Source organism: Phodopus roborovskii, unplaced genomic scaffold (assembly GCF_943737965.1).
Source record: "Phodopus roborovskii unplaced genomic scaffold, PHOROB, whole genome shotgun sequence".
NCBI classification, from domain to species: Eukaryota; Metazoa; Chordata; class Mammalia; order Rodentia; family Cricetidae; genus Phodopus; species Phodopus roborovskii.
This window is the reverse complement of record NW_026126432.1, coordinates 2,809,461-2,834,788: the sequence shown is the minus strand read 5'-3', so window position 1 is coordinate 2,834,788 and position 25,328 is coordinate 2,809,461.

Here is a 25,328-nt window from a genome sequence, read left to right as displayed (position 1 = left end):
AATATTTACTCTCCAGTTCTTTTTTTAAATTGAAAATATATTATTCTCTTATAAAATACATCCCAACTGCAGTTTCTATCCCAAGATCCACTCCTCCTCCATTTCCCTTCAGAAAAGAGAAGGCCTCTAAGAGACAACAACCAAACATGACAAAATAAGATACAGAAAGATAAGGCCAAAGCCCTCATAACAAGGCTATAAAAGGAAAGCCACTAGAAGGAAAAGGGTCTCAAGAGCAGGCACAAGTCAGAGACACACTCAAGCCCACTGTTAAGGGTTAGATGGACTTTTTGTGCCACTCTCCAGTTCTTTACAGGAAATTTTTTCTAGCAATTCTCCCTATGAACTAAAATGATGTCTTAGTGTATTTATTAGGCTTTATGTATTGAGCTTAGTATTGCAAAGAACCTACCACCAATTTATCTCCTGTAGTTCACTCCAGGACTAATATGCTGGCTTCAAATATGTATGCATATGGTATGTGTATATGTGAGCAATGTGTGTATGTAAGCATGTGTTTGTGTTTGTGTGTGTGTGTGTGTGTGTGTGTGTGTGTGTGTGTGTGTGTTGACAGGAGGGGGAAGGAAGAAAGAGAGAGAGAGAGCTTGCTTAATTTTCTACTCTTTCCTTCCGAAGGCAATGCTAAATTTGCTTAGGAAAATGTCTTGCTACCAGACGTGCCATTTCTGCAAAGGAGAGATTGTTCATTTTACTCAGAAGTTTTGTTCCTGTTTGGAATTGGTCTCAGAATTAGGCTTTCTCTGAAGCCTGTGGCTGTGGCATGGCTCTGTTTACTCCTCCTTCTCTGATTTTTCACTTTCACTATTCTCTTTTGCCAATTTTATTCAGATGCTACTTGATTTACATTTACAGATGACTTGACTCACAGATGTCCTCTAGTCCCACAAAGGTAGATACTGGATATCTATTCCTTGTCTTATCTATATTTATATTATTGTTAGAAAGAGAAGATGAAAACACACTATTTCTTATGCTCAAATACAAAGTGCCTACTTTTAACAAATGTGAATAAGTCTTTTTCTTGGAATATGCTGACAAGAAACTTAGAAATATAGTGAAATGAAATAGTAAAGATGACAGAAATACAACATGCCATCACTGGGAATGAACAGTAAATTCTCATGAGACAGCCTCATAAATATCTAACCAACACACAGTGTAATGTGATTGCACTCCATGGAAAACCCACTGGAGTCCTCTCTGCTTGACTAATTAAACACTACATAATGATGGAAACAACCATAAGGATAACTTTAGAACTATGTGAAGAACTTAAGTTTTCCAAAGATTGTGGATAAAGACATTTTTAAGTAATTTAACAAATCACCAGTATCTACTCTATGAAAGGCTCTATGCTAGGTGGAAGCTCATTTCTGAATGGACCATTTACATTCTACCTACCAGACACAGGAGGTGTGGCTTCACCTAGAGATGTAACTGGTAGAAAATGAATCAGAGTGGGAAGTAAAGAAAAAAATTTCCATCTATAGAAACTCTAGATTTCTGAAGTAATGAGGACTGTGCAGATTAATGAGATTGTGAAACTATTACAACTATTAATTTTTCATTTTAGGCTCTTGACATGTAGAGTGAAAAATTAAGTGAGTTAGACAAGTCTATTTGAAAGTGCAAATGAATAAAGGATGAGATTAAGTTCACATCAGAGTGTGTTTTAGTTGTTCTTCACACATATTAACCTACATACTGAAGCTAAAATTCTTTAAATTTCAGACTGTGGATCTCCCTTGGAATCGTCCGGGCTTAGTTTAATTTCCCACATTTCGCAGTTACAACATGTTTCCAATATAATTAAAAAATAAGTTTATTCTGTGTTCTCTCTCCCCTTCTCATTTTCATCCAGGACATGATTTCTTCTAAAAATTTGCATAGTAACATTTACTCTCTTTTCTGCTCTATGAAGAAATATAATTAAAAAGGTGAAAGACACTGAGCTGATATCTCAGAGTGCACTAATTCATAATGGTGTATTAACATTCTGACTAAAAGAAAATATCTAATGAAACCAGAGGAAAATCTCACGCTCACCCTTCTCATTATATGTATGGTGAGCTCTGAGACTCAAGTGATGTTGCTGCAGAAAGGCTATCATAAGTGAATGTTGCTTAGGAAGCTATTCAAAGGGAGTTTTAAACAGCTGTTCCCCGGCTTCATTAAGACTCATTATGAGTTGTCATGTAATAGAGAACTTATATTTTTTGATGATCTCTGCATACCAGTGAAGATAAAAGTATGTCTTAAGGCAGAACTAAAAAGAACAGAAGTTGGTACATATTAAAAATAGATTACTAAAATGCCCTAGTTAGTTGGCACAGACCTTAAAAGCCCAGTACAATCATTCAGATTTAAAGGGAAAGATAAAAAGTGACTAAACTCACTGAGCTTTTAATACATCAATGGTTATATTTTAGGGGAAAAAAGCCCTCCACTCTTTTATATAAGAGGTACCTGGGGGCCCAAAGATTGATCTGTTCATCTTCTGATGGGGTTCAGGGAGTTGGCATGGCCATGGCCCTGAAGAGCATCCTGGTGGCTTTTCTAATTGTTCCTTGTCTTCAAGGGCAGGTGGAGTTACATTCACCCTCCATGTAATCACACCCCAGACACCTTCCTCCTACTGTACAAAGCAAAAGGCTATCTCAGCTCTTGGTCAAAGCTGAAGGTCATTGACATAGCTAGTTCTGTATCAACAGGGATCTTCAGAATTAATACTTACAGTAGAACAAACTGTGGAAATGTGTGTGTAGGATCAGAATTCCAGAGAAACAAGTTTTGGAGCTCCTTTTGCACAGTATGCACACTGTTTAAAAAATAATTTTGTTACCTTTGACTATTACACTAAACCTATAAAGGACTTTTAATGGGTACCCTTTTTCATACTTTGTGAAGGATAAGAAAATATCTGAGGGGCAAAGAGATGGCTTAGAAAATAAGAATCTTTACTACTTTGTCAGAGGGTTGGAGTTCAGTTCCAACATCCAAGTTTTGCAGTTCAAAACTGTCTGTAACTCAAGAGCCTATGGATCCGACACTTTCTTCTGACCTTCATAGTCACCTACAAACACACACACACACACACACACACACACACACACACACACACACACACACACAATTTAAAACTAACCCAACAGAAAAATATCACCCAGCACTCACATGCAATATTACTATTACTTTTCAGTTGTGTGATGAATTGGGAGTAGTGGTGGTGCCATTAGCACTGCCAATAGCTGCCACTTTCATATCAAATGTGACCACAATATGCACAACAGGAATAACCTTGTGACTACCTTTGCATCTATGCCTCCATTGCAGATTTATTTATACCCTCATTCTCACATACATTCACGCTCATGCAGAACTCTGTATCTCTTGAAAAAAAATTGAAAACATGTGAAGTGATTTTCCTCTTTCTACTGTATCCTTATGGAAATAACCAACATACTAGGTACATTGCATATGTGCCAGTTGCCAAAGAACAGATTACCATAAAATTCAAGACAGCTTATAGAAAGTGCCCTCCATGATGGAGAGCAAGGTGTTGATGTGGTAAAGGATGAGTGCCTCAGGAGGCAACATATATAATTCTATGAAACAACATGACTGCAGAAGGCTTAGAACAATGGCTATGATCTAACAAAATACAGGCAGAGTAAGAAATGAAAATATCTTCGATTGTGTACCAAATTGAAAGAAATGAATATCTCCTTTATGTAAGATTAATATTTAAGGAGGAGAGTTGGTATTAGGTGATGCAGATCTAGTCCTGTAAAAACTGAAAGATGACTAAAACAAGATCCAGTAAGGAAAAAATAGTGTTTAGTCTTGTGTTAGCCATGTTTCTTCACAGAAGTACAATCACTGACATCTGTCTATGTAGATCCAGTTGCAGTTTAAAATATATAGATGTAAAGCTAGATGTAGTGATGCATACCTGTAAGACCAGTGCTGGGGAAATAGAGGCAGAGACCCTGGGGTTTGCTGATCAGAGAGTCAGGCTGATTCAGTTCAGAGAGTGAGCATCTCTCAATAAGGTGGGCAGTAAGAGATGAAGACACTTGACATTGTTCTCTGGTCTCTACACACACACACACACACACACACACACACACACACACACACACACACACACGTGTGCCACACATACACAAACACCATTCTTCTCAAATGTATAGATTAATATAAATGACTTAGTAGAAGGATGGATCCATATGACTATGCAGAAAATTCCTTTGCAAGCTGGAAACCAATAATTTAGCTGAAACTCAAGACTGAAGGCCTGTACACCAGTGACTACAGTGGTGTAAGTCCCAGACTAGATCTGAAGTCCCAAGGATCAGTAGTGCTAAGCTGAAATCTTAAGAGAGAACAAGATGGATGTCCCAGTTCAAGAGCAAAAATATTCATGTTTTGCCACAATTTGGGGCTGTTTTCGCCCTTTGAGGATTGGATGATGTCTACCTCTACAGGTATCCCCATTAACTAATTCAGATATCAATGTTTTCTGGAGACATTTTCATGAACACACCCAAAACTATGTTTACTAGCAATCAGGGTATCTTATTAGTCCAATGAAGATGACATACAATTTTAATGATTGCATCAAAATTTGCAGTCATTTTGAGTTCAAAACATTTTATTCTAACTTAACTATTGAGTTGCTGAACATTGGTCTTCTCCATTTTATTATCTTTAGACAAGTATGTTGTTATTACTAATAATAATTGTCAATAATTTGGAGACATGGAGATAATTAGCTAATATTGATTATTTATTTAATGTTTTAAGGTATTATTCAGGTAAGATAAAAATTTCCTATTTTGACTTCTCTTTATAAATGCCTACAGATGATTGAAGTTACCAATGGTAGCATCATTATTTAGTTTTTATCTATTCCCTTGCAGGAGATCCAATGTTCTCTTTTACAACAGGCTTCCAGCTTTGTCTATCCTCTCATCACCGAAGAACTTTAGACAGTTTCAAAGGAAGCTTTTATAGCTGTTATTTCACAATCTTGTGAGGCATATAAGGCCAGAGTTACAATCCACATTTAATAGATGAGGTCAAAAAGGCTATATGAATTGAGCAGGCAAAGTAATCAGTTAGTAGATGACCTAGGGCTCCAACTTAGGTGTACTGAAATCTAATCTAACAAGCTTGTCTGCTCCATGAGAACACATGGTCACACACTCATCTAAAGAGGAATTACTAGGGAGCACTTGGACTGATTTTGGTTTATCTGCTTTTAGGAAAGATTTATGGGTTAAGATGGGACTAATTATGATTATGATCCCTGTAAATGGAGCAGACATATCTCAAAAATCTCTTCATTCTTTTGTTTTTGTGATTTAAAATAATTTTCATTTTAAAGAAGGGTACTAAACATGCAATCCTTCTATCAGTAAGGGAAAGTCTGTGACTAGATCAGCATGTGAAAAGATGACAGGTAATTTACTTTTGCTATGCAGAGTCTGGTTCTATCTTACCACCTTACTACTATGCTAAATTTCTCTGTGTTTCTAAGGATTTAACAAAGTGTGAATGACCTGTTCTCCCCATGAAAGATGACAAGCATGCTGTGATGACAATACCATGCAATCAATTTTTAGAAAGGATTCTCTCTATTCCCCATGCAGCTACTAAAATAAGAATGGATTAAAACAGAAAGGCTCGTCTAAGGTAAAATTAGACTGAGATGCTAGAGGTCATGGTCTTCCATTAAATACTTTTGCAATCATCATCCCTAAAATCTTATACAGAAATTTTCTTCTTTAAATGAAATGAAATGATCTCTTTCTTTTGTATCATGACCATGGTTTTGCTGATGAAAGAGCAATTATTTTGCCTTCTGATTCTATTCAACGTTATTTCTCTGCATGACAAGTCTATCTTTTATTTCCAATGCAATTCAAACTTCCATTTTGATAATCCTTGGGGTCGAAAAGAAAAGGTATGAGATGCATGCTATTTGAATATAGTCTATCATAGGCCATTCATTGAAGTATGTCTCTTTTCCACTCTGCATCAGTTCACTCAGGATCAAAGGTATGTTGTATCACCTATGTTTTCACTGTAGTGTATTGTAAGCATTACATAGCATGCTAATTTTAAATTTGAGTATCACAGTGGGTGAATTTAGTGTTAAATCATAGGTCAGATCAGACTTTTTTTGGGGTATATGTATTCTACAGAACACTGCATTTATAATCTAAAGAGACTAGGCAGGAGGAATGATATTGTGGAAAGGCTATAATGATTTCCTTTAGAAATTACAATGCACCTTGGCATACTAACAGTCCCATGGATTCTAAGGGTAGGTACTTTTCTTTTTGTCATTATTGACTCAGATTCTTTGAAAATGGGTCTCAGTTAGAAGGCCTGAGCAGTCTAAGGGACCTCTGACAGTGGAACCAAGATGAATCCCTGGTGCACTAAGGGTTACTCCCTTAACTTAGAGGCAGGAGGGAGAGCCTAGTCCATACTCCAAATGACTTGACAGATTTTGTTGATCCCTCCTGGAAGGCATCACTCTCCCTGTGGAGTAGAGGGGAATGGGATGGGAGGGTGGTTGGGGGGGGCATGGGAGGAAGGGAGAGTGGGAGGGAGGGGGAGGGAACTGGGATGGGTATGTAAAAGAAGAAAACAAATAAAAAGGAAAAATAGGAAAAAAAAAAAAAGAAATTATATCATTCCTTCTTTCCTTTTCCACCTTCCAAATGCCCTAGCCATGCTCTTTAAAACTCATGGCTTCCTTTTCATTAATTATTGTCACACACACACACACACACACACACACACACACACACACACACACATATATATGTGTATATTTCTAAATATAACCTGCTCAGTCTATATAATGTTACGCACATGTATATTTTTAAGGGTTATCATTTCGTTTTAGATAATTAATTCGTGTGATCTTCCTTGGAGAAGTTTATTTCTCTCTCAGCATTCTTTAGTTTTCTGTATTTCTTTCTGTAGGGTTGAGGCCTTGTAGTTTTTACCACATCCACCTCGTGATATGTATTGTTTTCCTTGTTTAGTTTATGTTGGTGAGACTTAATGGGTGCTACTGCTGATAGGCTTATGAGACGTAATCTCACAGCAAACTCCCTGATCTTCTATTTCTTACCACCTTTTTGCCTCATCTTCTTCTGTGTTTCCTAAGCTTTAGGTATAGCTATAGATGTATCCAATGGGACTGGGCTCCCTAACCTATCATTTTGATTTGTCATGTTTTTCTCTAATAGTTTCAGTTTATTGCAAAAAGATATTTCCTTAATGATTGGTAAATCTATTTGTAAATATACAAATATAGTTACTTAAAAATTTCTCATTTGGCTTGGCAATGCTCCCTCTAAAAGTGAAATAGCTAAGAAAACTTTTAATACCAGACATGGGAAGCCCTCTTTTGAGTTTTTGGTTATTACAGTTGTCAAAGACATTCTTAAGATTTTGAGACTATTACTATTGCCCTCAATCATCCCTCAGAGGTGTAAGGTAAGTCTCTATTGCTGAAGACATCATGCACTTCAGATGCAGAGGCTCCTGAGCTAGAACTGACATGAATGAATGCTTCCTCCCAGAGGTCTAATTTCCATGGTATGAGGAGGTACTATGAAAGTTTCCCAAGGCAGAAAGCAATAAACAGCCTTATCTAGCCATGATGCTTATGAACTGGAACAATAACCAACATGGCATAATAACACTAAGGGGGCACTAATGGCACACATACCTTAACAGAAGCCAACAGCTCTCTAATTTGATTTAAGGCCCATTCAAAAAAGAAGCAAACCATGCCTCATACTAGAAACGTAATGAAGTCATGGATCTTGGAGCAGGGCCTGCGACCACCACTTCACCCAACCAACATAATTCCTAACCATATTCTAAATACTTTCCTTCCAATTTCCACAGATATGGTAGGTACTTTTGTTTAATTTTATCTAACTCATCATTTTCAGATTCATTTTATTCAATCACAAGTATTTCATGATGTTTCCAATATTGGCCAGGCATTCTTTTTTAATTATAGAAATATTGTAAAGAGAAAAACAAACATTGTGTAAAATTTTTTGCCACTGTGGAACTTATGCTTCAGAGAGAGCTATAGACAATAAACTAATTAAATAATGTTTTGCCTGCAAATAATGTTCTCCTGCAAAATGTGGTTGACTTAAATATATGGAATTGTGAGAATGGGTAGGGGAAATGGAGTATGATTTTGACCCTGGAAGCTACATTGTGCTCACTTTTGAAGTCCTCATGGACCTATCACTCCGTAAAAACATAGTGGGCTCAAGACAGTTCCATGCCCTGCCAACCTTGGGCTGCTTCACATCCTTGACTCCTCATGCTTTATATTCCTTTACAGTTTATTTATTTCACTAACACCCCCATTTCAATTGTGTTTTTTTTCTAATTTAACTACCAATATCTGCAATATGTGAATTAGTAGCTATATAACAATTTAAATTTTTAAAATTAAGTTTATCCTCTGAAAGATTGAGACAGCTAACCAAACTTAAGATAATAACCACTAGATGTCGGTGTTACCACTGGATATCAGAGATGATCTTAGACCTTAGCAAACTTGCTTGACCTAGATATTTCACAGCATAATTAGATACTAAAAATCTTCCTACTCTTTTGAGAAGCATCTTGATGAATTTTAAAAGTATTTTCTAATGATAAAGCAAACATCTATCTGTATGTTTGTCTGTAGGTCTGTCTGTCTGTCATCTATTATCTATCACATTTGGTAAAAGAAAATCAGGAAAGACAAGAATATAAGCTTATTTACTGATTCATCAAGTTAAAATTTATGTAACATTAGTGATGTAGCTCAGGTGGTAGAGTACTTTGTTTTGCTGCATGAATCCCTGGGTTTAATTCCAGAACTTCATAATCCAGACATGGTGATATACACTTGTTATACCAGCACTCAAGTAACAATAATAAACAAAAACACAAACCGCCCCAAACAAAAAAAATAATATATAAATAAATAGGTTTGTCTCAACCTTATTTTTTTAATTATATTTTTTATTGTTGACCCCAGTTCCTCCCACTCTTCCTCTCTCCCTCCCATGTCCCCCAACCACCCTTCTATCCCATCCCCCCCACTCCACAGGGAAGGTGATGCCTTCCAGGAGGACTCAAGAAAATCTGTCAAGTCATATGGAGTAGGGACTAGGCCCTCCCTCCTGCCTCTAGGTTAAGGGAGTATCCCTCCATGGGGAATGTGCTCCCAAAGTCCTTTAGTGCACCAGAGATTCATCCTGGTGCCACTGTCAGAGGTCCCTTAGACTGCCCAGGTCTTCTAACTGAGACCCATGTTCAGGGGGCCTGTGTTGGTCCAATGCTGGTTTCCTAGCTATCAGTCTGGGGTCCATTAGCTCCTCATTGTCCAGGTCAGCTGTCTCTGTGGGTTTTGTCGCCTGGTCTTGTCCTCCCTCTCTGCATCTGGATTCCAGTTCGGCTCAGTGTTTAGCTGTGGGTATCTGCGTCTTTTTCCCTCAGCTACTAGATGAGGGCTCTATGATGGTGGATAAGTTAGTCATCAATCTCATTATCAGAGAAAGGCATTAATGGTGCCTTTCCACTGTTGCTCAGATTGTTATTTGGGGTCAGTCTTGTAGGTCTCTGGACATTTCTCTAGAGTCAGTTTTCTCTTCAAACCTATAATGGCTCTCTCGGCTATGGTATCTCTCTTTCTCTTTTTTCTCTTGTCTTTTCCTCTCCTGACTCATTTTGGACACAAAGATGATTAATGCATGGGGGTGGTGGCATATGAAATGGAAGAGTAACATAAGCAGATCAGTAGACAATTCAGAGATGACAGAGAGGCCTGAGATACAAGGTGACAGTTATGGAGTCAGGAAGGACTTATGCAAGATGTTAATGGCATTAACAAACACTTATAGCAAGTATGCAAAGTATGCAAAGAAAAATAAAGGACAAATTATAGAAAAATTAAAAGACATTAGTTAACCCCTCTTTCAGTTTCCCCCATGAAATCTACAAAGCCGTGTGTGTGATGATCCATTTCCCCTTTCCCTGAACTGCATATAGCAGAGACTCTTTTTATCTCATGCAGGGCTAGTGCATTCTCATGTTTGTTGCAGATCCTAGTGTCCTTTATCCCCCAGTATCTGGGCACTGAGTATTCTGAACTCTTCTTTAGGCCTTCCTGAATAGAGTTCACTTGTGCTTTGTTGTCTCTAGTCATAAATAACTAACTCAACAAGCTGTGATTCACCAGCCACTGGACTCCTTTCACTCCCAAATTCTTCCAACTGCCAGCGACTGCATACATGACATTTATCAATCACATCTTACTGGTGGCAGTCTTTCTCTGCACATTAGATGCTCCTACCACCATTCGTAAGAAACCTTCATAGTACTAAATACAAAGGTGCCTTTATTTCAATGTCATAACATTTGTCTCTTTTGGAAATCTCCCATCAGCTGAAATACCACCTTCCCAGATTATGAGGGTTTTTTTTTTTTTTCTTACTTTTTACTAATACCTATCAGTTACACCACATTCTCTTCTCTGGCAGCCTACAGATTCAATTCAATCCCCATTAAAATACCAGCACAATTCTTCACAGACCTTGAAAGAACAATACTCAGCTTTATATGGAAAAACAAAAAACCCAGGATAGTCAAAACAACCCTGTACAATAAAGGAACTTCTGGAGGTGTCACCATCCCTGATTTCAAGCTCTATTACAGAGGTACAGTCCTGAAAACAGCTTGGTATTGGCACAAACATAGACAGGTAGATGAATGGAATCAATTGAAGATCCAGATATTAACCCACACATATACAAACATCTGATATTTGGCAAGAAGGCTAATATTATACATTGGTAAAAAAGAGAGCATCTTCAACAAATGGTGCTGGCATAACTAGATGCTGACATGTAGAAGATTGCAGATAGATGCTTATCTATCACCATACACAAAACTTTAGTCCAAATGGATCAACGACCTCAACATAAATCCAGCCACACTGAACCTCTTAGAAGAGAAAGTGGGAGGTATCCTTGAACAAACTGGTACAGGAGATCACTTCATGAGCATAACTCCACTAGCACAGACACTGAGATCAACAATTAATAAATGTGACCTTCTGAAACCGAGAAGCTTCTTAAAGGCAAAGTACATATTCAACAAGACAAAATGGCAGCCCACAGAATGGAAAAAGATCTTCACCAACCCCACATCTGACAGAGGACTGATTTCCAAAATGTACAAAGAACTAAAGAAGCTAGCCACCAAAACACCAAACAATTAAAAAGTGGGGTTCAGAACTAAATAGAGAATTCACATAGAGGAATCTAAAATGGCTGAAAGACACAAAAGAAACTGCTCAATATCCTTAACCATCAGGGAAATGCAAATCAAAACAACTCTGAGATAACATCTTACTCCTGTCAGAATAGCTAAGGTCAAAAACACCAATGACAGTTTATACTGCAGAGGATGTGGAGAAAGGGGATCACTCTTCCATTGCTGGTGTGAGTGCAAACTTGTGCAGCCACTTAGGAAATCAGTGTGGTGGTTCCTCAGAAAAATGTGAATCAGTCTACCTCAGGTTCCAGCAATTCTACTCTTAGGCATATACCCAAAGGATGCACATTCATACATCAAGGACATATGTTCAACTATGTTCATAGCAGCATTGTTTGTAATAGTCAAAACCTGAAAGCAACCTGGATTCCTCTCAATCAAAGAATGGATGGAGAAAATGTGGTACATTTACACAATGGAGTATTACTCAGCAGGAAAAAAATGAAATCTTGAAATTCCCTGGCAAATGAATGGAACTAAAAGAAACCATCGTGAGTGAGGTAACCTAGTCACAGAAAGACAAACATGGTATGTACTCACACATATATGGATATTAGATATAGAGCACAGGACTACCAGCCTACAATCTATACTACCCTAGAAACTGGGAAACAAGGAAGACCCTAAGAGAGAGATACATTATTTCTCACAGAAGGGGAAAGGAACAAGAACTTCTGAGCAAATCAGGAGCATGAGGGACAGGGAGAGGGGAGGGAGATGGGGAAAAGAGAAGAGGAGAAGAGAAGGGGAAGGAGAACAAGAGGGACCAGGAAGACTGAGTCAGGGGAGGAATAGAGGAGAACAAGAAAAGAGATATCTTAATAGAGAGAGCCAGTATAGGTTTAAAGAGCAATCTGGCATTAAGAAAATGTTCAGAGATCCACAAAAATGACACTAACTAAGAATCTAGATAGTATTAGAGAGGCTTCCTTTGATGCCCTTCCCTATAATAAGAATGATGACTACCTTAATTGTCATCCTGGAGCACTTATGGAAGCAGAAGCAGGCATTCACAGCTAAGTACTGAGCCATACTCCTGGAATCCATTTGTGGAGAGGGAGGAGGGATGAGCTAAGGAGTCAAGACCATGCTGGAGAAACCTACAGAAACAGATGACCTGACCTAGTGAGAGCACAGGGATCCCAGTTGTAAAGCTGGAGAACCAGCATTGAACCAAACCAAGCCCTATGAATGTGGGTGCCAGTTAAGAAGCCTGGGATGACCATGAGACATCTTACAGTGGAACCAGTATCTTTTCCTAGTGCACAAATGGACTTTGTGAGCCCATTCCCCATGGAGGGATACTATTTCAGCCAAAATACAGGGAGGGCCTAAACCCCTACACCAAATGATGTGACAGACTTTGATGATTCCCCATGGAAGGCTTCACTATCCTTTGGGAGCAGTTAACAAGTGTGTTGGGGGCTTGGTTAGGGGCATGGGAGAATGGGAGGGAGAGGGAACAGGCAGATGAATATGTAAAATGATTGCTTCTAAATAAAAAAATGGAGTTTTACAGAGGGCCATATAAAAGCAGAAAATTGTCTTGTCTCTGCTAAATACATAGTACTGCTCTTTAGGGCTCTGTCTCTATTTCTAGGCCTTCTTCAATTTATATGTGTTGAATTGAATGTCCCTTGTCTCCATGATGCTTAAACCTCTATGAGTTCTGTTCCTTCAGTTGTTCTTTTTCTTAGATGTAGGGAATGACTGTATTCTCATCTCATTGCTGTTACTTCAAATTCAACTCTCTGGCCTTCCAAAGAAGCCTCAATTGAATGGAGGGTGATTTCTTGCTTCCAGATAAGGTGACATCTAAGTCCCTTTGTTTCTCTTTCATGACTAATGGAACTGTGTCTTATTTCCTGTCTTCACCCAAGGACAGATTGTAGGCATGGTAAGGACAGTAATGACATCTGTATTCGTATTCTTTTTAGCTCTGTCTTCAGTGTGAGCATTGTTCTGTTTTATTAGAAGCTTCCAATAAGATCGGGACGAATGACTCCATGAGTAGATAAAATGAATTCATCCTCAGTGTAGAAAGAGAGCCAAAAATGAGCATTATGGCCTGCTAACCCCACCCACATGTGTTCACCCATGTTCACAAACAAGTTTATGTGAGAAAGTTTGGTTAAATCAATTGAGGAAATCCTGGATTTATGTTTGAAGGAAAACAATCCTTATCTGTAGTATTTTACATTAAAAATTGATAAAAAATAAATTCTCATAACACTTCCTCTTTCAATTCTAGTCTCATCTTTGATTTATTTCTGATAGACAATCGATATAGCTGGTGATAGTTTTCTGCTTCTATCTGCTCTATAGACCATTCAATGAACTGGAGTGAAACAACTCTGTGTATACAATACAATCTACCTGTTAAAACCTTAGAAGTCTGTATATCTGACATTGATACTATCCATCTTTGACTTCTTAGGTCTTTTCACACTACCCTACTTTTTATTCCTCTGCTGTATTAACCTTACTTTCTAAATGTAAAGAGTTAGGGAGACATGGGGCTCAATCCTAACCTCATCTGTCTCTGTATATATATTTATTTTTTTTTTATCCATTTTTAAGGCTTTAAAAAGCACCTATCTCTTAGGACATTGCTTCTCAACCTTCCCATTGCTGCAACACTTTAGTGCAGTTCCTGGTGTTGTCGTGACCCCAACCATAAAATTATTTCATTGCTACTTTATGAATGTAATTTTGCTACTGTTATGAATCATAGTGTTAAGTATCTGATCTGTGACTTCAATTTTGAGAACCACTGCTTTAGGGTGTCCCAGTTTTGTACTTGTAGCCATATCTTAGTCCTAAAGTCCAGATTTTCCTGTTCAATTTTCCACTGGACATCTGCACTTATATGCTAATTAGACAACTTAAAACTAACACATCAAAAATTGAACTTTTGAATTTCCTCACAAAATCTGCTCCTCCAGAAATCTTTCTCTTCTCAGTAAGTGCAGTTCCTTCTGCCAATTGTTCAACCCAAACATCTCAGAGTCTTTCTTTATTCCTCCTTTGCTTTCATATCCTGCTTGACATTTGTTCCAGTCCTAAGCTTTGCTTCTGTGAAGGAAGTTTAGAACTCAAGAATCCCTTCCCACCTGAACTCTGGCACAGTAAGCTGACTGGTCTCTCTGATTCTATGCTACCAGAGTTGTCACTTACTAACATATGTCAGGTTGTGTTATTCCTGTATCCTGTATTTCTCCATCCCCACTGTTTTTCTGACTCCATGTAACCTTCCTTAACTTTCTTTTCTCAACTACTTCCTGTCTTAGGAAATGTACCAAGCCAATTTGGTTTTCTTTTAACCCTCCCAGCAGGCTTCCACTTCCAGTACTTTCCATAGTTCCCTGCTCCCCTTCCTTGGGGATTTTTTTTTCCTAGCGGATTCAAGCATGACTTACTCCTTGCTATAACTCTGTGTTGGGAATTTACATTTTCTGAGAGTTCTTCTTTCATGCTTCTTCAAAAACAGTCTTATCGTTTTCATTTTTCTTACTTGTTTCTCTTCTTTAGGAGTAGATGGACAAGTTAATTCAGTATTCATCCTAAATAGGAGTAGAACTCAAATAATCTGGCTCTAATCTATAGCACCCACTTGGTTTTCTACTGTTTGTCTCAAACAAAGCAGAAAACTGGAAGCTTGTAAGCATGCTCAAAGCCTTTCAGACTGCTTACTGCCTTCTGATGAACTGGTTGTGTAAAAGGATTCATGCTTTTGTTATTGCTAAAGATCAAAGCCTTTCTGTGTTTTCTCATGTTCTCCTCTGATGGTTTCCCATAATTATTCAGACTTACTTAGCCAATGGGCTCTTTCTTATTCTTTCAGCTCAGAAAGTCCTCTAAGCTTTGTTTATAGAAGTAGGCGTGTTGGTAACATAGTCTTGGTTTATAGAAAAGAATTGTGAAAGAATTTACCTTGCTCCTTAACATTATAGCATTTTCAAAACAACAAAATGTAGCAAAAATTATTTGCTAAGAATCCCATCATCATTTCCCACTACCCCTTTCCACCATGTACCAGCTGGTGCAGTTTGGGTTAATGGCTCGGTAATAGCTCAGTTCCCAGAGAGAAGGAAATGAATGAAAATCTAAGCAACTTTTTCTGTTTTGTTTTAAGTACAATTAAGTTCCATTTAGGAAGGTATTCTGTTCCATTTAAAACTGTTTTCCTGTGCCTAAAATTGTGTCTCTATTTTGTGTGCATGATAAAAATAAATGTTGAATTAAAGAGGTGAGTAATTGTTATTGCATATACATATATATATATTCCTAAATATAAATTACTTAGTCCATGTACTATTACTAGTATGTTTATTTTCAGAACTAACCACTTGGCATAACCAATTTTTATGCTCTTCTCTGGAGAAGACCATTTCTCAAACTCCAAGCTTTCCTCACTTGCCTATGGTCCATTGTATATGGGTTCAGGAGACCTTTTGGAAGTGGAGGGGCAGATTATAAGAGCCAGAGGATTAGGTTTTGCTGTGAAATGATGTTCCTAATAATGACAGAAAAGTTGGATTTTTAAAAAATAATATTTTTATTCACAATTTGAAATTTTCATAGATGTATACAGTGCACCTTGCTCATATCTACCACCTACTCCACCCTTCCTTTGCTCCTAGCCCATGCTGCCACATTTTCTAACCTTCATGTCCCCTTTCTCTTCCACCTCTGCCTCTCTGCAATTGTGCCAGCACTGGATTATGGGTCAGCAACTGGACATCATTTTGCCCCAGAGCCCACGAAGGAAGATTTGAGGATTAGGTGGTTTTAAAAGTACTGTCCATGTTTCTAATGAGAGCCAGCAGGTAATTAGCCTGAAAAGCATTCTAACCAAGTGGCATGGGCAATTAAGACTGTCCTGCAACTGGAAAGGATGCCTCCTGCGATAAGGAAAATGGTCTGTGCAGTTTATGCCACTCTTTGAGCTGCTCCCATTGTCAGAGTTTCTGAAGCTCTTTGTTCTTTCTCTTAAACCCCATAGCTTCAAACCCAGGTCTTATTTGAAATCTGTCAGCTGAGGTTTTAGCCATAACGCTAGTCTTATCTTTTCAAAAAGGTTAGATCAAAGTAGCTTAGTTTTCTTCTGAGTTTAACAGAGAAAATGGCCCATGGCTGTCACTCTGTAATGAGTGCTTTCCCAGGTGACCAACACCAAAGGAATGCAGGGATATTCTGCCTTTGAGTTTGCTGTCATCATCAGAACTTCATTCATATGTATACATGTATGTACGTACATATGTATGTATACAACACAGTCTTTATAGAAGGAATATAAGAGCATTTATACAGTTCACCATTTTATCTGTGAAAAGAGCTTAATGAGGGTTAAGTTCTTCCTTAAACTAGGTCAAAATCAAGGTGACTGACTCATGGCATTATACCCTTAAACATCAAACCCTGTTCCAAAGAAGTAAAGTGGTATAGAAATTGATCACCTTCCGTACTGACAGCAGATGTTCCTTCTGTACTGACAGCAGAACTAGAAGCTAAGCTGGGAAAGGACTGGAGTTAGAATCCTTATAACAGAGGTGTTCTGGATGCAGCAGTGTGCAACAATAATTCCAAGGCTTCTACCCTGGTGAGGCAGGGAGTGGAGTATGGAGAATTCCTGAGAGCTCATGGGCATAGACTGGTATGTTCAGCAATAAGGTGGATGACCAAAACCAACCCCTATGGTTATCCTCTGATATCCACATACACCCTGGAATTATGGGGCCAGTATGCCTGTGTGCATGGGTGTGTACATGTGCACCTGCACACACACACACACACCATATACAGCTTAGAATATGTTTTATAATTTTTAATATTTGTTATGTGTTACTTTTGTTGCATTTGAAAAGTTGTTTTTACTATAAAATTATCTATGGATAAATAATATGAACTAGCTATGTGACAAAGTGATGTTTTTTGGGTTATTCAAAGAGTTGCATCCTGAGCAACTGGAATTGTGAAACCTGCTCTAAGTGTGGAAAGTATCTATATGCTAAACTTTAGTGTCTTAATTTAGTCTTAGGTGTGTTCCTATTAGAAACCTAAGTTGAAATGTTGAGTGGAGAATCATATATGAAAATCCAGGGGTTGAAAGAGTTTAAATGCAAAGGAGTAATTCCAGGAGCAATTCACTTGTAGATGACATTCAGAATCATAGGCTGAGTGAACTAGGTCATACATAACCTTACTGAATCCAGAAGAGATGGGGAGTGAAGCAAGAGCAAAACCAAGAGTGAAGCAAGAAGCAAAAATCTGCATCATCTGTGTGAGTCTGCGTTAGGAAGGGAAGCAAGATAATGGCACTTCATGCTGAGTTAGACAGACAGCCAGGGGAAGACTGAGGGGTAAGTATGATCTAACATTGAATGAGACCCTCAAAGAATTTAAACAAACATATTTTAAAGTAATATGCATTATCTCCTTTGTAGAATAACTAATAACTTTGATCAAACACTCTATTATCTATCTATCTATCTATCTATCTATCTATCATGTGTATGGAGATTATAAAAACAGTAATTCCCATATGATCTTTTTAAATATCCTTAGTGTTTCATATCCCTTCCTGACCGCCTCCTCTGTACAACCCTCCCATTCTTCTCACCTCATTCCTTCTCTTCTTTATTCCCCCTTTACTCTTGATGTGATTTTATAAGCCTTTAAGTTTCAAAATATAAAGTCACAACAGTTCTTAACATCATGAATTAGATGTAACGTATGAATTAGAGCTATAAAGCTAGAAAATCTTGACCATATTTGGTTAGGGAAAGCAATAAAGGGTTAAGGATAGATTAGTTGGAGTTTCTTTTTCCTCCTTATACAGGAAGAGCTGGAAAGTGATGCCACTCTTTTGCTTGTGTTAGGGTGGTGCCATGTAGAGCTGAAACATGAGTATGTCTATGTTTAACTCTCTTTAACCAAACAAAATGGCTATTTCAAGTGGTTTAGTCTAATATATGCAATATGTGTGCATGCAGTTGTGCACACTTGTCATTACAGCAAGATTGTACAAATAAACAAAAATAAAATAAGCACAAGATCTTTTTGATTTGAAGTAAGCTTCCTGAAACCTACACTTTATGACGATCTCCTTTTCAGATAAAAATCAAAGCAGAATAGGTGAGTGGTGGCTGAATTTATACTTCCCTGTGCACATTCACACCTGTCTTTATTAAACACTAAAGATGGCTGATGTTTTGAATATTTTGATTATACAATAATGCATGCACACATTTGTTTGCAAAACATTAAAGACAATATAACAGTGTACAAAGAAGAATATAAAAAAGTAGTTACCTTCATATCTTTACATGTGCATGCCTGCTTGTATGTGTGATGTCAACAGGAGTGTGTTTGAGTATCCGTGAATGCACACGTAAAGGATGTTTTCCCACCTTGTTTCCTACAGAAAGGTTTCTCACTGAACTAGAAGCTTGCTGTTTCTGCCAGGATGGCTGTCCAACAACCTCAATTGTTCTGGATGTCTGGGATTATAGGCACACACAGCTGTGTCCAGATTTTTATGTGAGTGCTGGAAATTCAGCTTCATCAACATATGTAGCTTAACTTTATGCAAATTGCTACATTGTGTTAAATAATATTACTATGTTATGATTTATCCAATGCCTGTCTGAATTTGAATTTACATTATTAGATGCAAGTGATAATAGCAATAACTGTATTTCAAAGAACAGGATGAGAGTTGAATATATATTTATGAGAGTACTTGGCTAACAAACATTTAATAATGCCAGGCTTGCTTTTAAACCTAAATTTGATGTGTATAAATTATGGGAAGTTTCTCTTATTTACTGTGTTAGTCGGGCTTTTTATCATGGTGACAAATTTTTCAGGAAAATGACTTAGGAAGAGAAAAGATTTAGTTTGGTTCAGTTTCATAGGTTATAGCTTTTGGTCAGCTTTATCCATCATTTTTGTGACTGGTGAGGCAGAATACCCTGACACATAGATGAGCAAAACAGTTGAGTAGCTCTTAGAAACCAAGAAGTAGGGAGAAAGACAGAGGATACTCGGAATGAGATATATTCTCAAGGATATATGTCCCAGTGATCCAATTTCTCCTAGTCAGCTCCACTCTCCCATACTTCCCATAATCTTCTAACCAGGTCAAAAAGTTAGGAACTCATCAGTGGATTAACCCATTGGTTAGGTCAGATTACTCGGGGGTGAATCAGCTCTCAATGATTCTGTCAAACAGCTGAGGACTCAGGCAGGCTTCAAACACATGAGCCTTTGAATTTTACTTTATATAGAGACCCTAACATTTTCTCATCCTGATTTATTATGATTTTAACTATTCATGGACCTTCCATTTTGTTTAATTTGACTAGTTGCCAGAATGTATCTTTTATAACTAATCTTGTTTGGTTTGGAAAGTCATATGCTCTGTAGATAATTTTTTCTTTTTAAAACATATCTTTAAAAATGTCTCAGATATATTTTATCATAAACATTTCCCCCAACTCCTCCCAGATCTTCTTTGCTCCCCCACTCACCCAATTTATGTTATTTATCTCTTCAAAATAAAATAACAGAACCAAAGATCAACTTAAATAAGACAATAATACCAAGATGAAACAAAAGTCTCTCTCTCTCTCTCTCTCTCTCTCTCTCTCTCTCTCTCTCTCTCTCTCTCTCTCTCTCTCTCACACACACACACACACAATTCATGGAGTCCATTTTGTGTTAGCTAACTACTCATTGGCATAAGGCCTTACCTGCTGTATGGTTGGTATACCTAACAACACTCCATTGGAGAAAATCATTTTCCCTTTCCTAGAAGTTATAATTGCAAAGGACTTGTTGGTTAGTGGTGGGACTTAAATGTTCAGTTTCTCAGTGCTAGGCTATTGTCTGTTTTGAACCTGTAGTAGAATCATGTGGTTGTGCTGTCACAGTCTCTGTGAGTTTATATATGGGTCTGGAAGTAATTGTGTCCAACCCATAATCAAAAATCTATTTGCAATTGATACCAGGTGGGAAAGGGAAAATCAGTTTTCTCCAAATGAGTGACACTGGGCATATCAACCACACTGCAGAGAGGTCACATGCCCAGGAGTGGCTGGTCAACACAAAATTAACTCCATCATTTTTTTTTTTTTTGTGTGTGCTTTTAATATTTTTATTGAGTTTATGCTGATTTTTGTTGATTTGCTTTTTATCTTACTGTTTTTTGTATTTTTGTTGTTTTGTTTTAATCTTTTTATATTTTTAAAAAACTTTTTGAGAGGGTAGGGAGGGATGGAGAAAGGGATATATACATACAAAGAGCAAGAGAGAGAGAGAGAGAGAGAGAGAGAGAGAGAGAGAGAGAGAGATTGAGTCCTATATCCTGAATGACTTACATAACTGGTGAAATTTGATTGAATGAACTGAGGGCTTGCTGGAATATCCCCTCAAGGCAAAGGCAAATCCTTGCACTGTGTGCTCTTCAACATTTAGGGAAATTATTAGTGCATGTCTTACATTCTTGGGATTATTCAAAGTTTTGGATGTAGTGAATATTATACTTGGGAATATTCTCTCCAATTATTTGACTCTATTTCCAGTTTACAGTAAAGTCTGGACAAACAAAGAATTCTTCATGAGAGCTATGATGTTGTTTTAACTGTCATGTCACTTACAATAGTTGACACTGTAGCTGCAGTGGTGCTGTGTGTGGGAAACATTAGGCAGAGAGCTGTTGCCTATTTCCCTAAGAAGCAGGAAAAGCTGATGACTTCAGTAGAACAACACATAGTTTGAAAAGCCACTATTGAAAGACAATTGAGCCTTTGAAGTGACTGTCAAATACCAATACACAAAGCAGCCATTAGTTGGAAATTACCTGATGTGAGAAAGTTTGTCAGATCAACAGTCATAAAATCAGCAAGACACACAGGAATTTTCTGGAGGTCTGAAGTCATTCATTAGGGATTGCATTCAAACAATTTCACAGGACAGATGTGTCATGGATTTGCTAATGCCAGCTCATAGTACATTCTCTTCATATATATATATATATGTTCACACACACACACACACACACACACACACACACACACACACACACACATATATATATGGAGAGAGAGAGAGTCCAATTTTAGGTAGTGTGATTCAGTATGCTAGTATGAATCAATTATGTAATTATTACCAAAGCCCAACTTGACAGTAGCTTTACAAGTCATCTATGAGATAACACTACTTCATTAGGCAGGACTGTGAGGAACATAACTTAGTTTCTCTCATATGGAAGGAAAAGTATGTAGAAGTAGATGTATGTCTGTATGGATTCCTGGGTAACAGTTGTATGGCTTGACTTATTTGTCAAGAATATGTAAGCTATGATCTGCATGCCAAATGGCATCTCCCACCTATTTCCATATGGTCTCTGAGTTGAAAATGAAATATTCTGAAATGCAAGGAAAATGTTTTTAAGAGGATATTATTTTATAATATGGGAAAAAACTTTAAATTTGGGTGTCCACAAAATATTTTATTAAAAATAACTATGCTTATTTTACATAATCTTTCTCTTCTTGAGTAACAATGTAGTAATTAAATGGTCAAAAAAGAGACTATGTATATGAGAAACTAATGAGTTTTGTGATTCAGCAATTTCGTAGTAATGTATTCTCTTACTCTCTCCCAATTGCCGTCTCTCCCCAACAGTCTCTCATCTTCATCATTTGGTTTTGTTTTGCGACTCATTTATTCTTCCAAGGCCAATTTTTTAATGGTTGTATTGGAACTATCTCTTGGAGCTTTTGGAGTCAGCAGTGGATACACAACAGAGTCAATGATCCTCTCCTTCCCTGAGTCTATTAGAAAAAAGCAGTTAACAACAAGGGACAATGTTGTTTATCTACTTTCAAATCAATCTAGATATCTAGATTGATTTGAAAGTAGATAAACAACATTGTTGTTTATGACTTAATCTTTACAATGAATGTGTGTAAATGCAGAAACCCATAGCAGCACAAAGTGAGGAAAAGTGGTGGATGGATGGTATATTAATCCAAGATTCTGAAAATACTGTAGAAGAGGGTCCAGAAATAATGTAAGAGCTGTATGATAGGTAAAGGTTCTGTGAAACATCATCTTCTGGGGATGACACAGGCACTGTAGTCATGGACTCATGGTAGATTCCTGTCTTGGGTCTGCATAAGAATAGGCCATACAGTCAGGAATGGAAGGATGGAAGAGAGGTTCAGAGTCTACATCCATCAGTGGCCCTTTTTATGAAATGTTAGGAGAGAAATAAATTGTCTATTATAGGCAAAATGTCTTTTAAAAAGTCATTGAGATGAATTTTCAGTGGTAGATACAGGCTCTTTAAATGTCAGGAGAGTGCCTGATGAGAAGGCACTGCAGAACAAGTGGACAGGGTGAGTTCAACTGATAGCTGTCACCCAGCTCTGCATCTAGCCTATGCTTTTCCTTAAGGACCAGAAACTGAAGAGAAAAATACTTGTGATGATCAAGTAAAGAAGGAAGAATTCATTTTGACCCACAGTTCGGAGTAAACTCATGGTGGTTGGGAAACAGGAGAATCAATAATTCCAAGGTTATACCTGTAATGGTCCATACTCTAGGCAGCATCTTCCAGTCATTAGTGCAAGGACTTTTAGGGAACATCTGCAATCCAAACTATGACATAAAGGTGGTGCTGATAGTGGTGGGGGCGGCCGAGCCGGGCACCAGCCAAGGCAGGAAGGGAGGTTGCTGTCGAGCCATTCTTAAAGGGGCCCCCCGAGAGATCCTACGGCGACGGCGACAGGCCGGAAGGAAAATGATCCTGTTGGGTGCAAGCCTGAGCAGCAGATGATGTACGCTGGGAGTAAGAACAAGCTAGTCCAGACAGCTGAGCTAACCAAGGTATTTGAAATAAGAAACACTGAAGACCTAACTGAGGAATGGCTACGGGAGAAACTTGGATTTTTCCACTAATGTGAAAGTCTGTGTTTCTAAAGTATTTATGTATTAACCTGACCATCCTGGAACCAGACATAAATAGTTCATTTATGCCTAAAAAATGCACTGTTACTTACAGTTTGTTTCCTGCATTAAAGAAAACTTCTTCATTTGTGCAGTTTGAACAAAGGGGAAATCATCTTCATAGTAATGGAACCTTGTGAAGTATCTCCTTGTGTTTGTCTTTGTTAGGTGGATGACTTTCCTCCAGGGGCGGTTTGCACCCTTGTGACTAATTTCTATAATTTATGATTCAGAATTTACTGTTTGCAGACACTATTGAAAAGTGGGTATTAGACTGTGAAAGACAACAGTTCCTCCTTTGACCACTACTGGGTACTGGCAGTTTATAAGTGCAAATAGCATTTTTTTCACTTGTCACATCATTGAGACTCATTTGGGGCTAATGTCTTAATGTGACTGATTTGAGCCAAGAGTAGTGAATTAGTAGAAGCTCTGTTGCATTTTCCATAAGTTTTCATTCTGTCTTGGTTTCCTGTATTTTTTTAATCAAGTATAGAAACAATATTAATCACTCATTCTGGAGGTCTGGGAGTTCAATTTTATGGTAGAGTTATGATTATTAGGTTTTCTTCATATGGGAAATAGAATCCTAGTCTTAGAAACTGGTGGGTTATATAATCGAGGGCTTCGTTCCTGAGTATGTCACTATTAGGGAGCTTAGAATGTAGCTTGGTGACACATTCTAAAGCACCTCCTAATGTCTTGTGAGCACTGTTTGAAATATGTCAATACTGTGCCTTTGTCTTGTCAGCATTAATGTTAGCTTAAGACTTCTACCCTGCCAGTATTGTAGATTTGGTGAAATTAATAATTTTTTAAAGGGTTCAAGTAAAACAATATGTATAACTGAAGTTTGTAATAAAACCAACTTGTTATTTTTAAAAATCCAACTATCTGCCCAAAGTCATGAGAGTTATAATTTGGGGCATATTTACTATTAGTTTTGTGCTATATGTAAGCATTACTTAAAACTTTGGTCATAGTTAATAACAACACATCAATACATTTCATACCTTTTATTCTAAATGTCAAAAGAAATTTTAAATATGGACAAAGCCAGTCATGTTAGATGGTGACACCATGGTTAGGAAGCAGGACTTATAATCTACTTGCAGTTATTATATTCCACTTAATAAAACATGTAAGAAACTGCTGAATAGTAATATGATTTAAAGAGAAAAGTGGAGAGACTGTAGAGGCTGACCAAATTCTTATATTAAGAAGGTAGTCATTTTGAGCTGGGCAGTAGTGGTAGTACACACACCTTTACTCCCAGCACATGGGAGGCAGGGGCAAATGGATCTCTGAGTTCACAGCCAACCTGGTCCACACAACAAACTCCAGGACAGCCAGGGCTACACAGAAAAACCCTGTCTTGAAAAAGCAAAAAAAACCAAAAAATCACTTCAAAACTAGCAAAACATTTTTATGTGTTCATTGCATAGTATTTATCTTGTTTAGGGCTCTGTGCCAGCTTTACTGGAGGAAAGATAGTTGGACTTTCACGGTGGAATAGCCTGTGTTGTATTCCCACTGTGTGTTCACATGTATGTCAGGAAGCAATTGCAAGTGCTGGAGGAGGTGTTTGCATTGGCTCATGAATGGAAAAGTTTCTTGTTTTCAGTTCTCAAGGAGTGAGAAAACTTCACCCAAGAAGTCTGATAGTTCACTATACAGGTGTTTTGTTGTGGGCTAGAGAATTGCTTGCTTATAATCCTACAGAAAGCAAATGAGATCCAAGTTGGAGAGTAATTTTAATGTTTTTGAATAAAGCAAATAAGGTTTTGTTTTAGCTGGTTGCATAAGTATGCAGTTGAAAGTAGTGCTACAAGAGTGTACATTTTTAATACGGTTCTTTATTTTGGCTTGCATATTTAACTTAGTTTTGCAAAATTTGAAGTCTTCCA